We start from the raw sequence: 15,542 nt of genomic DNA on the forward strand, positions 1-15,542 counted from the left end.
ACTAAATATTTTTGGATGAAAAGGAAATGTTTGTGGCTGTGAATGTGTATGGGAGAGGCAAAATGCACCGTGTACCTGCCTTAAGGGTAATTAACCCACCGGTCTCTCTACGTGGGGAAGAGGTAGATGAAGGGGTAAGTTGCGTTTGAAATTTGTCAGTATCCTACTTAAATTTAACAGCGAGCTATGTAGGGAATAAATAGGACCGAGAAAGGCTAGTAACCCCCATTAGCACCTCCAAGAGCTCTAGGGACATGTTACACCATGTTAGACTTTAGTTAAGTAAAGAAGCAGGAGGTGGTAGCAGGCCTGGGGTGGGGTGCGGGGGGGGGGGCGGGGGAGGTATATTTTTGTAATTTTTCACCTGGGGAATCAGACGCTGTCAATTTCCTCCCCGCACACGGGCGGCCACGTTCTTTCACTGGGGCAGTCTGGAGGTTCTCGCCTCCTCCTTTCCCCCAAGGATGTTTATGGCAAGGGCGCCGGAGGGAGCGAGCGGAGAATGGCCTGGCCTTCGGGGCCCAGCCCTCTGCCTGCACCCCCACCCCCACCCCCACCCCCTGCTGCTGCCTGCGCCCGGCTAGGGCTCCCTCCGGCAGCGCCTTTGTTTTCCCTACTCCAGTTACGTTTGCGGAAGTGCTGCCCGCGCCGGGCGCCGGGGGTGCCGGCTGCTGCCTCCCCAGCGCCCTATAAAGATGACAGCCGACACAGAAGCCGAGGGGAGGGAGGCTAGGAGGGAGGGAGGGAGCGACGGGCGAGCGGGACTGGGAACCGAGACACCCACACCTGCCCGCCCCGGGAGCAGCGCCTCCGAGGCCCCCTTCCCCCGACAGCAGGTGTGCGCGCGCCGGAGGGGGGCTCTCCGCCCTCAGGCCCGGCCCCCGCAGGGGAAAGCTTGGGTGGGGCTGCTGGGCCGCCCCCGCCGAGCGCCCCCTCCCAGCGCACCGGGCCCCGACTCACCTGCTGCGGGCGGCGCTGGCGTTCAGCTGCGAGGGGCGCGGGGAGCCATCTCCCCCCGGCGCGGGGCGGCGGCTCGGGGCGCCGGGGCGGCGGCTGTCGGGGCGTCGCGCACCATCGCGGGCGGGTCGCTGGCTCCTCGGGGGCTGCGGCGGGCAGGGCGCGGCCGAGGGATGCGGGCCGATTGGGGCGACCCGCAGCGGCGAACCGAGCGCACTCTCCGGGGCGACCTTTCCTCCTGCTCCTCCACGACCGGGTGCCTCCGCCGCTGGCTACCAGCTGGACCCGCTTCAGGGCTGAGCGCCGAGCACCCGCCGCCAGGTGCAGCGCTCCGCCTCCTGCGGCGGCGGCGGATGCGTCGGCGGCTGCTCCTCCCGGCCTCCCGCCCGCCCCGCCGGCCCCGGGGGACCCCCGGAACCAGCCTTGCCCGGGAAGCGCGCAGGGCTGGGGAAAGCAGACGCAGGTTCTATCCCCGCACCCCAGCCGACCCCACCCCGCCCCGGCTCCCTCCCCAGGCTAGTGATGCAGGCCTCGCTCCCGGGGGAGGGTGCGGGGAGGAGATGGCGGCCTGCTTGGGAATCTACATCCTTGGCGTTTATTGAGCGCTTATTAAGCGCAGACACAGTGCTGACGCTCTTAGGGAGCTATCTCAGAGCCTCTGGTCCCGAGCGTGGCAGACTGTCCTCAGTTGACCAGGGAGAGAGGAAGGGGGCAGGGGACTGGAGGCAAACGGCGTGGGTTTCTGGACTCGCGGGGGTAGGATACACCGGAGCTACATCAGCGTTTCAAATTGGGAAGGTGTTACCGAGTATCTGGCGCGTTGCTGAAGGAGGTAACCGCGCGTGTCGCACTAAGAACGTAATGCAAGTTGTATTTCTGGTTAGACCCGCTGGGAAGGTGGGGAGAGTGGAGTGGTTGTAAAAGGTAGCATTCCCTCTGTTAAGTATTTTTGTGAGCCCGTGATGGGCTCTGGGGGTGCCACGTAGCGTTCGCAGGGAGCTTCTGGTCTTGTCCTGGCAATAAACAGCAACGATAATGGCAACTTACATTTATGAACATTTCTAATATATGAAACCCTGTTTAAGGGCCATTTAACCTTACCATAGTCCTAAAGGTACAGATAGTACTATTACTTAGAACTGATAAAACCGAGACTGAAATTTCATGTGACCTATCCAAAAATCACTAAATAAAAGGGAGAGAAGTCTTCTTTCATTTCCAGGATTTAACCACGAAATCCTATTGATGAGAAATGATGAGAAACTTTGGGATTTGAGGTCCCTATTTAGAGATAAATTAATGAAACAAAATTACGAATGCAAAGTCACTGTAGCCCCTCCTGGACCCCAGGAAGGGTTCTGAAGCCTAAGCGACATTAGCCTCATGATAAATCTAGTTGCAGTACTTCTGCAGAAAAGCAAAACAATTAAAGGCAGCGAATGCTGAAATTTCAAATGAAAGAGATTAGGTGGTTGTTAGAGAATGAGATATTTGGGTCTAGCATGGCCTTTAGACAGCTTCCTACTGCATTATTGGAATGGACAGCTCACAAAGTATCCAGTTGGTAGCTATCGTGATAGAATTACCATCCACTTCTGTCTAGCTATTAAAGAAGCAACCTTAAAAAGTGGGGAGAGGAAAGTGAACAGATTCCACATCTAACAACGTTCACGTTCTCTGCTACATATGGAAGGAGGGGGAAAGGAGAACAGGAACAAATTGTAGGAAAATAGGGTAGTTCTTAAACCAAAGATGCTCAAAGGCAGGTCCATGTTGAAAAGTGAAGCCAAATCATCCTAGAGATGTAAGCTGGTGTTTCTATTTCAAATAGGACAGGATAGCCTCAAGGGTCAGCAGAGCAGAAAATCTTGTTTTCATTGGCCCTGTTTGGGCAGGATTTTTTTTTCCTGGCAGCCCCTTCCCTTTTCAGTATAAGATGCACACATGCACCAAAGAAAAGTGATCTGCTACCCTTCATCTCCCTACCCCTGTGGGGTACCGAATGGGTGTGGTAGTTAGCTTCCAAGTGCACTGCTGGGTGGGTTATCCCAGAGGTCCCCGCACAGAAAGGTTCCCCAAATTAAGATGTTGATGTCACATGCTTTTTGAATCAATTTACAATACAGGGTAAGAAACCAGGGGGAAAAGAGAGGGTAGATTAACACACTTAGGATAGGGTACACGTGAGGTGGTATGTTTTATGAAATGTGCCTCTCTCTCCCCTTCTCTCCTTGATTCAGCCTTCCTTGTGTTGTTGGTGGGGTTACAAGGACCATCACTGAGGTGCAACAAGGAGACTTGACAGATAGGAGATGCCTGGTGCCAGAGCCAACGTATGCTTTCTGTACTGAGGCACAGGAACCAGGTGCCTGGCCACCGTTCCTGCTCACCATTTATCCTGACCAGTAGCTGTGGCTTTTAACTGCATTTGTCAGGCAAAGAACAAGTGGAAGCCATGCAGGTATTACCAGTGAGTGGTGATTTTAGCCTTTTTAACCATTTTAATGTATTATTCCTAATATTGAGTGTCTCATGTGCTTCCTGAAGGTTTACTGCATCAAGAGTATTTGGTGCGTACTTGGACCTTCTATCCTTTCCTCTACGTTCAGTTCACATACATACTATGTACTTTCTCTCACAAACTATTTGCTTCTACTTCAGTTTTATATTTCCCCCTTATAATGTTTGTGTCTCCTATTTCCTTTGGCAGAATTTATTATTCTTAAATAACAAAGCAAACACATCACTATATGTGATAATAGTAATAATAGCTAATACAGGACTTACCCTGATGCCAGGCACTTTCCATATATTCATTCATTTAATTCTTACAAGAGTCACATACAAGTAGCTACTGTTATTATCCCATTTTACAAATGAGAAAACCGGTGCCTGTAAAAGTTAAGTGACTTGACCAAGGTCACACCACTAAGTGGTGGAATCCACATGCAAACCAAGGTCATCCAGCTTCAGGGCCCCGGCTCTTAACCAGACCTTCACTCTTAGAAATATTTAGAAATACCTATATTCACATGTGGAGGGTTGGGGGTTTTACATACATACAAATGGTATCATCTGCTTTTCTCTGTCCACCTGTTAGCATCATTGGACACAACAGTAGTCCCCCTTATCAGCGGTTTTGCTTTCCTGAGTTTCCATTACCCGAGGTCTAACCAAGGTCTGGAAGCACATGATCCTTAATAGTAGCCTATGGTACGTTGCAACGCCTACATCGTTCACCTCACTCTGTCTCCTCACTTAGGCATTTTATCATCTCTCATCATCACAAGAAGGGTGAATACCATCCAATATTTTGAAAGAGACACCACATTCATATAACTTTTATTACAGTATACTGCTCTAATTGTTCTATTTTAGTATTGGTTAATGTTTTTTATCTCTTAGTGTGCTTAATTTATGAATTAAACTTTATCACAAATTTGTATGCATCGGAAAAAACAGAGTATAGAGTTTGGTACTATCTGCGCTTTTTTTTTTTCACCACTTTTTTTTTAAGTTTATTTATTTTGAGAGAGAGGGAGAGTAAGGGAGAGAGAGAATCCTAAGCAGGCTGTGTGCTGTTAGCACAAAGCCAGATATGGGGCTCTGTCCCATGAACCGGGAGATCATGACCTGAGCCTAAATCAAGAGTCAGATGCTTAGTTGACTGAGCCACCCAGGGCCCCCATCTGTTTTTCAAGCATCCATTCAGGGTCTCAAAGTTTATCCCCTGTCGATAAGAGAGGACCTACTGCATTGACTATTCCCTCCTTGAAACTCTCCCTTCCTCTGATTTTTGTGACCCACATCCCCTGGGTTTTTCTTTTCCTCTTTAGCCACTCCCCTTTGTATACAATACCTGTCTTTTGTTCTAGGCCTTTCTTTCTTCTGTTTTTTTGTTTTTGTTTTTGTTTTTTCCCTGTGCTTGCTCTTCCCTATTCTTCTCTGGGGCAGCTTTTCTCCTGAGTGCCAGATCCATGTGGCCAGTTGTCCAGTAGGTTGTTTCACAGGCCCTGAGTCCCACATCAGCCCTTCGTTGGCTTCTGCCCCTCCCCACTCACTCTTACTTCTGGATTCCCAAATGGTCATCCACCCAGTTGTACAGGTGCCTCATACTTGACACCCCTTTCACCCTTACCCTCATACTCACTGTATTCGTTTCTTATTGCTGCGATACTAAATTACCACACAGCAGATCAAAGCAACACAAATTTACTGTCTTATAGTCTAGAAGTCTGAAGTCCAAAATGGGTGTTACTGAGCTAAAATCAAGGTGTCTTCAAGTGTCTTCCATCTGTAGACTTCACAGAAGAACCCTCTGCTTTACCTTTGCAGATTCTCAAGGTTGCTCACATTCCTTGGCTTGTGGAGGGAGCCTTCCTTCCATCTTCAGAGCCCCCCACTCTAACTTCTGCTTCAGTTGTGACATTGCTTCCTGGCTCTGACCTTCCATGCCTCCTTCCTTTAAGGATCCTTGTGATGACACTGGGTTCATCCTGGTAAGCAGGATAGTCTTCTCCTATCAAGAGCCTTAACTTTTTTGTTTTTTGAGTTTTTCTTTAAATTCCAATTAGTTAACATACAGAGTAATATTAGCTTCAGGTGTAGGATTTAGTGATTTATCACTGGCATATAGCACCCAGTACAAGTGCCCTCCTTATTACTTATCACCCATTTGGCCCATCCCCCACCCACCTCCCTTCTGGTAACCATCAGTTTCTTCTCTACAGTTAAGAGTCTATTTTTAAGAGCCTTAACTTAATCACATCTGCAAATTCCTTTTGGCCTTGTAAGGTGACATATTCACAGGTTCCTGGGATGAGGACGTTGGCATCCCTAGGGGGCAATGACTTTGCCTGCCACACCCAGTCAACACCAAGCCCTCTGGAGACCATCTTTCAGAATATCTCAGGAATTTGTCTTCTGTTTTCTGTCCCTGTTTTAAGCTCATCCATGAGGTTCTCTCCTCTACCTTATAATCACCATTTATTGGGCCTCTTTGCTTTAATGTGTGCTCTCATCCAATCAGTTTTCCTATTGCAACCCAAATAATGTTTAAAAACATCTGACCTATGTCACTTCTTTGCAGTCTCACGGTGCTGCGTAATACCATGGGAGACCACTCATATTGTGTCAGGCCTCCTGGATGTGCTACCAGCAGACCTTACTCCTCTACTTAAATCCCATCCAAAGTCCCTTGACTATAACAAAGAGATTCAAAATTCTAGTAGTTAAATATGATTAAATTTTTTTTTCTCATGTAACCATCTATAAGTAGGCAGGCCAAGGTTATTAGTGTGTCCCCACCATCCATACAACACATGGATTCCATCTCTCCAAGGTGACTCCTTTAGGTCCCACCATTCCCAGTACATGGGATGGGGAAGCATAAGCCCAGTCACTTAAAGGGAAGGCCCAGTGTTTGTACACATCGTATCCATGCATTTCCCCTTGGCGGAAATGGTCACATATCTACATCTAGGTGCAAAGGAGGGAAGTCTAGTTTAGCTGAGCAGCCATATGCACAGCTAAATTCTATTACTACAAAAGAAATGGTGAGTAGATTTGGGAAGTCAACGAGCAGTCTTGCACAGGCAGGAAAACAAGGTACTATGCAAAAGAAAAATGGAGGAGTGTAATTTAGATTGGAGGATATGAAAGTCCTCTGAGGAAGTAGTAAACTAAGACCTGAGGAGAGGATCGGGAAGAATTCTGGGCAGACCTTGCCCCACAGAATGGGCAGCTCTGAGGCAGCAAAGAGTTCAGCTTTGGTGTTTATAGCAGCACTTTCAACGATAGCCGAATTATGGAAAGAGCCTAAATGTCCATCAACTGATGAATGAATAAAGAAATTGTGATGTATATACACAATGGAATACTACTTGGCAATGAGAAAGAATGAAATATGGCCTTTTGTAGCAACGTGGATGGAACTGGAGAGTGTTATGCTAAGTGAAATAAGTCATACAGAGACAGACAGATACCATATGTTTTCACTCTTATGTGGATCCTGAGAAACTTAACAGAAGACCATGGGGGAGGGGAAGGAAAAAAAAAAGTTAGGGAGAGAGCCAAATCATAAGAGACTCTTAAAAACTGAGAATAAACTGAAGGTTGATGGGGAGTGGGAGGGAGGGGAGGATGGGTGATGGGCATTGAGGAGGGCACCTGTTGGGATGAGCACTGGGTGTTGTATGGAAACCAATTTGACAATAAATTTCATATTTAAAAAAAAAGTGAGTGGGGAGCTAAAGGTAAATGTCAAGAGATTAGGTTGGAGAAGTTGGCCGAGGCAGTTTAGGCAGAAACCTGTGCCTCCTGTTAAGCATTTTGGATTTCAATTTACATTCAATGGGATCCATTGAGGGACATTTAAGAGGTCTGATTTGTACCTTTAAAAGATCCGGAAGTGGCTATTATGTGAAGAAGAATGGGACTGAGAGGACAGAAGAAGTGAGACTCATTTAGAAAACAGCCATTGGTTAGAAGAGAGATTAACAGTAGTTTAGAGCAGAGTGGTAGCAATGGGGCTGGAGAAAGTGGATGGATTTGAGACAGAGTGTTTGGAAATGTATCAGCACACTTGGTGATGTTTTGGGTGTGGGAGGCAAGGGAAAGGAGGCGGCAAGAATGACTCACAAGTTTCTGGCTCACGCAAACTGGGTGGATGGTGATAACCTTTACTGAGAGGGAGAAGACTGTGGGAGGAGCGGGTTGGAGGGAAGAAAAGAAGAGTTCACATTTTGGCATACTGCATTGAGATGCTTGTAAGACATGCAGGTGGAACTGTGAAGTAGGCAATTAAATATATGAGTCTAAAGCTCAAAAGAGAGGGCTGGACTCAGCAGGTATCAGCACTGAGGTGCTGTGTATAATCATGGGAATGAAGGGGATCACCCGGAGAGAGAATATATGCGAGAATCTTTGGAAAAGTCAGTTGGTGTGGGAGGAGGGACAAAGAAGGATCAGCCATAGAAGGAGGAGGAAATTCAGAAGGGTATTGTCACTGAAGCCTAGAGAAGTTTTTTTTTAAGCACGATTGAGTAGATACCACTCCAGCTTCCTTCCTTCAGATGCCATATAAAAAACATTATATCCCTGTAGACTAGGCTTTTTGCCCTTTAAGGGCTTCATGTACCTGGTGCCTTCTCTAATATGGCACTTACAAAATAGCATTTTAATGACTTGTTTGTCTTCCATGGTGGACCATGAGCTCCTTAAAAACCGGGAACAACATGTCTTGTTTGAGAGTTGTATTATTTGTGTTAGCATAGTAACAGTCAACATATGGTGGTTCAAACACGATGAAAGTGTTTCCCTCCCTTATAAAAGTTTACATAAATAGGTGGCTCAGTGGTGTTGGGGACCAGGAGGTTTATTTTCCTTTGATCTTATTGTTCTGTCACTTTCAACATAAAGCTCTCATCTCAAACTCCAACATGCCTTCTCCAACTCTTCCATCATATTCACATTCCAGTCATCAGGAAGGAGAAACAAGAAGGGGAAGGCATGTTCCTTTTTTTTAAAAACATGGCTAGAAGGTACATATTACACTTAAATCCCAGTGGCAGAACTCAGTGTTCAGCCATATCTAGCTGCAAGGAAGCCTGAGAAATATAGTCTTTAGTGGCATATGCACAGATTAAAATTCTATTACCATGACCAGTGGACAGAATAGATACTAGATGCAACTAGCAGCCCTCCCATACCCCTGTTACTGCATCACAGAAGCTGACTCGTAGAATTGGCTTGTATGAGCATAGAGAAAGGTGGGAGGATAAACACCAAGCTTTGGAGATTGGTGGTCTCATGTGGGAGGAAACGGAAGGGCCATGGAGGGAGAGGTGATAAATATTTGTCAGATAAATGGATGATAACAAATGTATAAATTATAGGTGACAAGTGTGATGAGGTTGGTTCCTTTTAGCTCCCGTTGCCACCATCCCTTCTTTCCTTGGCTTTGGCTTCATGGAGAAAGTGCTATTTATACTAGACTCAAAAGATGGCTGAGGTGCCTGGGTGGCTCATTTGGTTGAGCGTCCAGCTCTTGGTTCTGGATCAGGTCATGATCTCATTGTTTCATAGTTTCAAGCCTTGTGTCGGGCTCTGTGCTGGCAGTGCCTGCTTGGGATTCTCTCTTTCTCCATCTCTCTCTGCCTCTCCCCCACTCTCACTGTCTCTCTCAAAAGGTGAATAATTTAACCCACTTATCTATATGTATCTGTATTTATTTTTTTTTAAGTGGCCTAAAATATAAATAGGAAAGATGGCTAACTTCTAGAAATCCTTTATTCTGGTATCTTTTTGCTTAATTCTCAGAATTTTCCAGGTGGGTAAGCATATCAACCTACAAATAATGATACTGTAGTCTCTTTTCCAATATTTATATATGTTTTTGAAAATATCATTACATTGACGAAACAATCATAAATACTCATGATGATCAATAGTTGTCCCTTGTGTTATTACTTTTTTTTTACTATGAGGGCCCCTCTTGCTTCACTATTGAGAATAAGACTAGCTAGTGCTTTGAGGTATGTAATTTTTCATTAGGTTACTAAAATATCCCTCTGTGTATTTATCAAGTTTAAATAAGAGTTTATGACATAGTAAGAGTTTTTTTAAATTGTAATAGGTGTTTGAATGTAATTTTCTTCATGTATTTTCAAAGATGTTTTCTTGTCTGTTCACAGTCCAGTAGCACATCATCATCATATGGGTTTGTTAGACAATAATAAATTCACTATAGTGTACCATAAAGTTAAGCCCCAGATATACAAGGAAACATAAAATTCAGGTCTTTTCCATCAAGAGGCTTGTGATTTACTTACTAGCAGAGACATGGCTTAAAAAAGATTGATTATAGGGGCACCTGGGTGGCTCAGTCAGTTGAGCGACCGACTTCGGCTCAGGTCATGATCTCACAGTTTGTGAGTTCAAACCCTGCATTGGGCTCCATGCTGACAGCTCAGAGCCTGGAGCCTGCTTCTGATTCTGTGTCTCCCTCCCTCTCTCTGCCCCTCCCTCACTCATGCTCTGTCTCTCTCTGTCTCAGAAATAAATAAACATTAAAAAAAAAAATCTAAAAATAAAAGATTATTATAGGAGGTAGCATATCCTATGAGTGGCACACAGATTAACATTTCAAAAATATCACTTCCATCTTGTTCCTTTCCAATTAAGAAAAATTCATTAGATTTTTATGGCTTAATGCATAAAGTTCCAAATTTTTCACCACCTTCAGTCAAACACTAAGTCTTGCCAATTTTATTTCCTTGTCATTTCTGTAACATGCTTCATCTTGCCCATCCCTACCTATACTACTCTAAGGTCTTCATGAAAAAGTTTCCAAAATGGCTTCCCTGTCTTGAACCTTGAAAATCTGTCCAACACAAATCAAGGCACTAAATGTGGGTCACAGTTACATAATTTTTTTAAAGTATACTTATTTCTTAATCTTTTTAAAAAAATCATTTTTATTTATTTTTTGAGAGACTGTGCATGCACACAAGCAGGGGAGGGGAAGAGGTAGAGAGAGAGAGAGAGAGAGGGAGGGAGGGAGAGAACGAGAGAATCTTAGGCAGGCTCCACGCCCAGTGCAGAGCCTGATGCAGGGCTCAGTTTCATGACCTCGAGATCATGACCTGAGCTGAAATCAAGAGTTGGTTGTTTAACCACTTGAGCCACCCAGGTGCCCTTTATTTCTTAATATTTAAATCTTTTTCTTAGAGTATATGACCTGTAGAAGGTCATAAGGGTACAAATTCAATAAACCATAAGAGTAAAATTCAGTAATTTATAATAAATGTAATAAATGTGTTATCACTACCACTAGCAGGAAATTGAATATTACCAACACCTCAAAAGGTCCCCCTGTAACCCTTACAAATTACTACCCCACCCTTCTCCCCAAAGGTAACCATCATTCTCATTTGTAATCGCACAGATTTGTTTTGCCTGTTTTAGAACTTTATATAAAAGGAATCAACGTATGTAGTCTTTTATATTTGATTTCTTTTGCTCAAAATTACATTGCTGTCTGTAGTTACTTCATTTCCAGTATACAAAGATGCCACATTATTTTTTTTATTCTTCAGTTGCTGGACATTTGGATTATTTACATTCCTTCACAATTATAAATAATGCTGCTATGAACATTGCTGTACTTGTTTTTTGGTTCACATATATATGAATTTCTATCCTATATACCTAGAAGTGTAATTGCTAAATTATAGAATATGTAGGTTTTCACCTTTATTAGTTAGTACCAAAAAGATTCCCAAGGGGGTTGCAAGAATGTATACTCCTTGCCCTGACTTGGTATTTTCAGTCTTCTTTTTTTTTTTTAACCTTTTATTTTGAGATAAATTTTGAAATAAATTTATACTTACAGGGAAATTATAAAAATAGAACAGAGAGCTCAACCAGCTTCCTCCAATGCTAGCATCTTACATAATGATAGTACAATGATCAAAACAAAGACACTGACATTGCTGAACCCTGATACAGATGCTATTTGGATCTCACTGGTCTTTCCACCAACATCCTTTTTTCTGTTCCAGGATCGAATCCCGGATTGTACATAACACTTGTGTCTCCCTAGTCTCCTTCAATCTGTGATTGCTCCTCAATTTTCCCTGTTCCTTCCTTTACCTTGTTATTAGTACTAGGATACTAGTCAGGTAGTTTATAGAATGATTCTCAATTTAGTTTTACTGATACTTTCTCATGGTTAGAGTGAGGCCATATCTTTGGAGGAAGAATGTCACTGAGGTATGTGCCCTTCTCAGATCATATCAGGAAGCACACACATCCTATGATGTTAATCTTGATCCCTTGAGAAGGGTGATGTCTACTAGATTTCTCTCTTTCACTTTCTAATCAACAGTATTTGGAAGGAGACACTTTGATGCTTAATGCAAATATGCCATTTCCTCTTAAACCTTTGTTCATTCATTTTAGCTTCCACTGGTTGTTCCTACTGGCAACTTTTATTACTGTGATGTTCTAATGGAGATTTCCCATTTTCCTTATTACCTATACACTTACTAATTGGAATTCTCTTGCAGAAAAAAGTTTTCCCTTCTTCTCCACTTATTTACTTATTTATTTATATCAGTATTGACTCATGGATATTTATTCTATTCTTTGACTTAAAATTCAATTTTTTCATTATTTATTTTCATTCTCAAATTGTTCTGTATTTAGCCATTGGGTATTCTTTTCAGGTTGACTTCTGTGATTTTTTTCAGGGTGGAATTTGAGTATAATTTATTATTTACAGCAGAATTTTAAACATATAAATAGCCATGAACTTTGGCAAAATATTTTCTAAAATCAGTCCTCACGTTAGTTGCTTCATAAACTTATTTTCTTAATTGTGGTAAAAAATGCATAACATAGAATTTACCATTGTAACTATTTTAAGCACATAGTTTGGTAGCATTAAGTGTGTTCACATTGTTGTGCGACCATCACCATTATCCATCTTTATAACTGTTTCATCTTCTGAAACTGAAACTACAAACATATTAAAGAATAACTTCCATCTTCTCCTCCTTTCAGACTCTGGAACCCATCATTCTACTTTATGAATTTGACTACTCTAGGTACTTTATATAAGGGAAATCATACAGTGTTTGTCCTTTTGTGTCTGTCTGGGTTCACTTAGCATGATTTTCTCAGGGTTCATCCATGTTGTAGTGTGTGTTGAAATGTCTTTCCTTTATAAGGTTAACTAATATTCCATTTTAGTATATACCACATTGTGTTTATTTCTGTGCCTATTTATTTATTTATTTATTTATTTTTAGGAGCTTCGGCATCACAAGATGCTCTAGACCCATCTCACGTATTCCAGCACTAGAACCAACTTCTCCAAAGAGCTGTCTTTTTGTTGAAGGATGGTGTTTAGAAACCAACTGATTGTGGCCATTATAACTGGGATATCACTGCTTCTAGGCCCTATCAGTGGACGGAGTAGGAAATGTATGTATGTTTACTAATCCATTTATCCATACATGTCTGCATTTATTTCTGTACCTGTCTAACTGCATATATAATTAAAAACAAAACAGCACATGAGTTCATACTGGTACTTTCAATTCCAATCCAGCTTATTTATAACTATTTGTGCTTATTTATAACTTTCTTTGCCAGCGAGAAACCTGGCTTGCTTTATCTACAAGAGACTTACTTATTTATCCCAAATCAGTATGCGTGATTCAAATAGTTTAAGTAGTTTCACTAATACCCCAGAGAAGTAAGTTTACCAACTAGAGTACAGTGTGTGTGTGTGTCTTAATGTTTATTTATTTTTGAGAGAGAGAGAGACAGACAAAGAGACAGAGCACGAGGGTGGGGAGGGGTAAAGAGAGAAGGAGACACAGAATCCAAAGCAGTCTCCAGGCTTTGAGCTACCGCACAGAGCCTGATGCAGGGCTCAAGCTCACAGACCGTGAGATCATGACATAAGTCGAAGTTGGACACTTAACCAGCTGAGCCCCCAGGCGCCCTGAGCACAGTGTTTTGGAAATTTTTTGATTAGCCTTACAATATCCAGTTAAAACACTGTTTTCCAAAGCTCCTTAGGTCAGTTCCTTTCTTACTCAACCTTTCAACGTGGTTACTCGTGTATAACGCAATTAGATTAATTTGTAATGCAATTAGAATCACTTGCCAAAATGTTGCATTTTATCTTGAATTGCCCTCCCACATTCTATTTTTTATTTACATACAATAGGATTCATTAATTTTGGTGGATTGTTCTGTAGGTTTTTAAAAAGTGCAGAGTCATGTACCTATCAGCTCAGCAACGGAAAGAACAGTTCCATCACCTTAAAAATGCCCTTGTGCTATGTCACTTTGTATTTAACCCCCCTAACTCCTGGCAACCACTTATCCTAACAGTGCCTATAGATTGCCTTTTCTAGAATGTCATGTAAATGGAATCATACAAAATGTAACCTTTTAGGTCTGACTTCTTTCAGTTAGCAAATTCTGTTTAGGATCCACTGAATCAATCATTTATTTCTTTTATTGTTGAGTAGTGTTCCATTTCATCCACTCAGTGATTGAAGGATATCTGGGCTGTTTCCAGTTATTGGTTATTATTAATAAGACTTCTGTAAATGTGTGTATACACATTTTGTGTAAAGAAAGGCTTTCGGTTCACTCGAGTAAATACGTAAGAGTGGAGTTGCTGGGGCACGTGGGGCACATATTTAAGTTTATAAGAAATAGCCAAACCGTTTTCAGTGCAGCTGTAACATTGGCATTTTTTGCCAGCAATACGTGGCAAGACTTTGCCAGCACTTGTCATTTACAATGTGTTTATTTTAACCCTTCTAATAGGTGTGCAGGGCATATCATTACGGTTTTCATTTGCCTTTCCCTACAACTAAAAATATTGTGCATCTTTACATATGCTTATATTTCTCTTCTTTGGTAAAGTGTCAGATCTTTCACCCATTTTTTAAAAATTGAATACATTTAGGCAACTTTATTTTTATTTTATTTTATTTTATTTTATTTTATTTTATTTTATTTTATTTTAGAGAGAGCGAGCGAGCATGCAAGTAGAGAAGAGGGGCAAAGGGGAGAGACAGAGAGAGAAGAGAAGAGAAGAGAAGAGAAGAGAAGAGAAGAGAAGAATCCCAAGCAGGCTCCATGCTCAGTGCAGAGCCCCCATTGTGGGGCTTGATTCCAGGACCCTAGAATCATAACCTGAGCCAAAATCAAGAGTGGATGCTCAACTGACTGAGCCACTCAGGCACCCCTAGGCTACTTTTATTAAAATGAAAACAAACAAAAAAAGGCTTTCTAAGTACCAGGCACTTTGCAATACATTAGTAAATTGGGAATGGGGATAGGATACAGAAATGAATTCAGAGGCATGGTATCTACCTTCAAGGAACCAATTGTCTAATGAGGGAGGCACTATATAAAGAAATCACTGTAATTATAAGCAGAAGAATGTTTTGATTGCTATCACCTAGTTCCCAGAAACTAGGACCTATGACAGGGACTTAATATATACAGATGCTGATATATATGCACAAAGTCTAATTTTTACAACATTTTAAGGTAGTTACTACTATTCCCATTTTGCAGAAGAAAAAAGTGAGGTCGCCGATTTTAAACTCTCTAAGGTCACATAGCTAGATTGATGAGAACATGCTATCCGTTATATCTTGTTAGGTTTCTTTTGAGGCTTAGGAACATTTCTGTTGGAAAGTTTATTTAAAAGAAATAAATATTTCTTTTTTTAAAGTGAAGTATAATTGACCTACAATATCCTATTAGTTTCAGGTGTAGATCATACTCATTCAATATTTTTCTGCATTATGAAATGATCCCCATGATAAATTTAGTTACTATCTGTTACCTTACAAAGCTATTACAATATTATAACTCTATTCTTTACGGTGTAGATTATATCCTATGACTTATTTATTTTGTAAGTGGAAGTTTGTACCTCTTAATCCCCTGCACATATATTACTGGCCCTTCCAATCCCCTTCCCTTCTGGTAACCAGTGGTATCCATGTTTGTGTATCTATGAGTCTATTTCTGTTTTGTTTTGT

At 42.3% G+C, this 15,542-nt stretch overlaps 1 protein-coding gene and 1 long non-coding RNA gene across 3 annotated transcripts in view; one reads left to right on the top strand and one right to left on the bottom strand.

Moving 5' to 3' along the window:
- The window catches only part of MFSD6 (major facilitator superfamily domain containing 6), a 79,096-nt gene extending 77,811 nt beyond the window's left edge, over nt 1-1,285 (bottom strand). The window contains exon 1 of the mRNA XM_047083093.1: nt 961-1,285. The gene's annotated coding sequence lies outside the window, so the exon portion shown is untranslated. The remainder of the gene's footprint in view (nt 1-960) is intronic.
- On the top strand, nt 639-14,549 carry LOC124514804 (uncharacterized). Of its 2 annotated transcripts, XR_006962664.1 has the most exons (4): nt 641-836; nt 3,198-3,418; nt 12,771-12,945; nt 14,514-14,549. It is a non-coding gene; the product is annotated as an uncharacterized LOC124514804 (long non-coding RNA). The 2 variants fall into 2 exon arrangements; XR_006962663.1 differs by lacking the exon at nt 14,514-14,549 and having other exon boundaries at nt 639-836; nt 12,771-13,031.
- The last annotated feature ends 993 nt before the right edge of the window (nt 14,550-15,542 follow it).

Source organism: Lynx rufus, unplaced genomic scaffold, assembly GCF_022079265.1.
Source record: "Lynx rufus isolate CCGP_SWC_20201006 ecotype Redwood Valley unplaced genomic scaffold, mLynRuf1.p SCAF_2, whole genome shotgun sequence".
Classification (NCBI taxonomy): domain Eukaryota; kingdom Metazoa; phylum Chordata; class Mammalia; order Carnivora; family Felidae; genus Lynx; species Lynx rufus.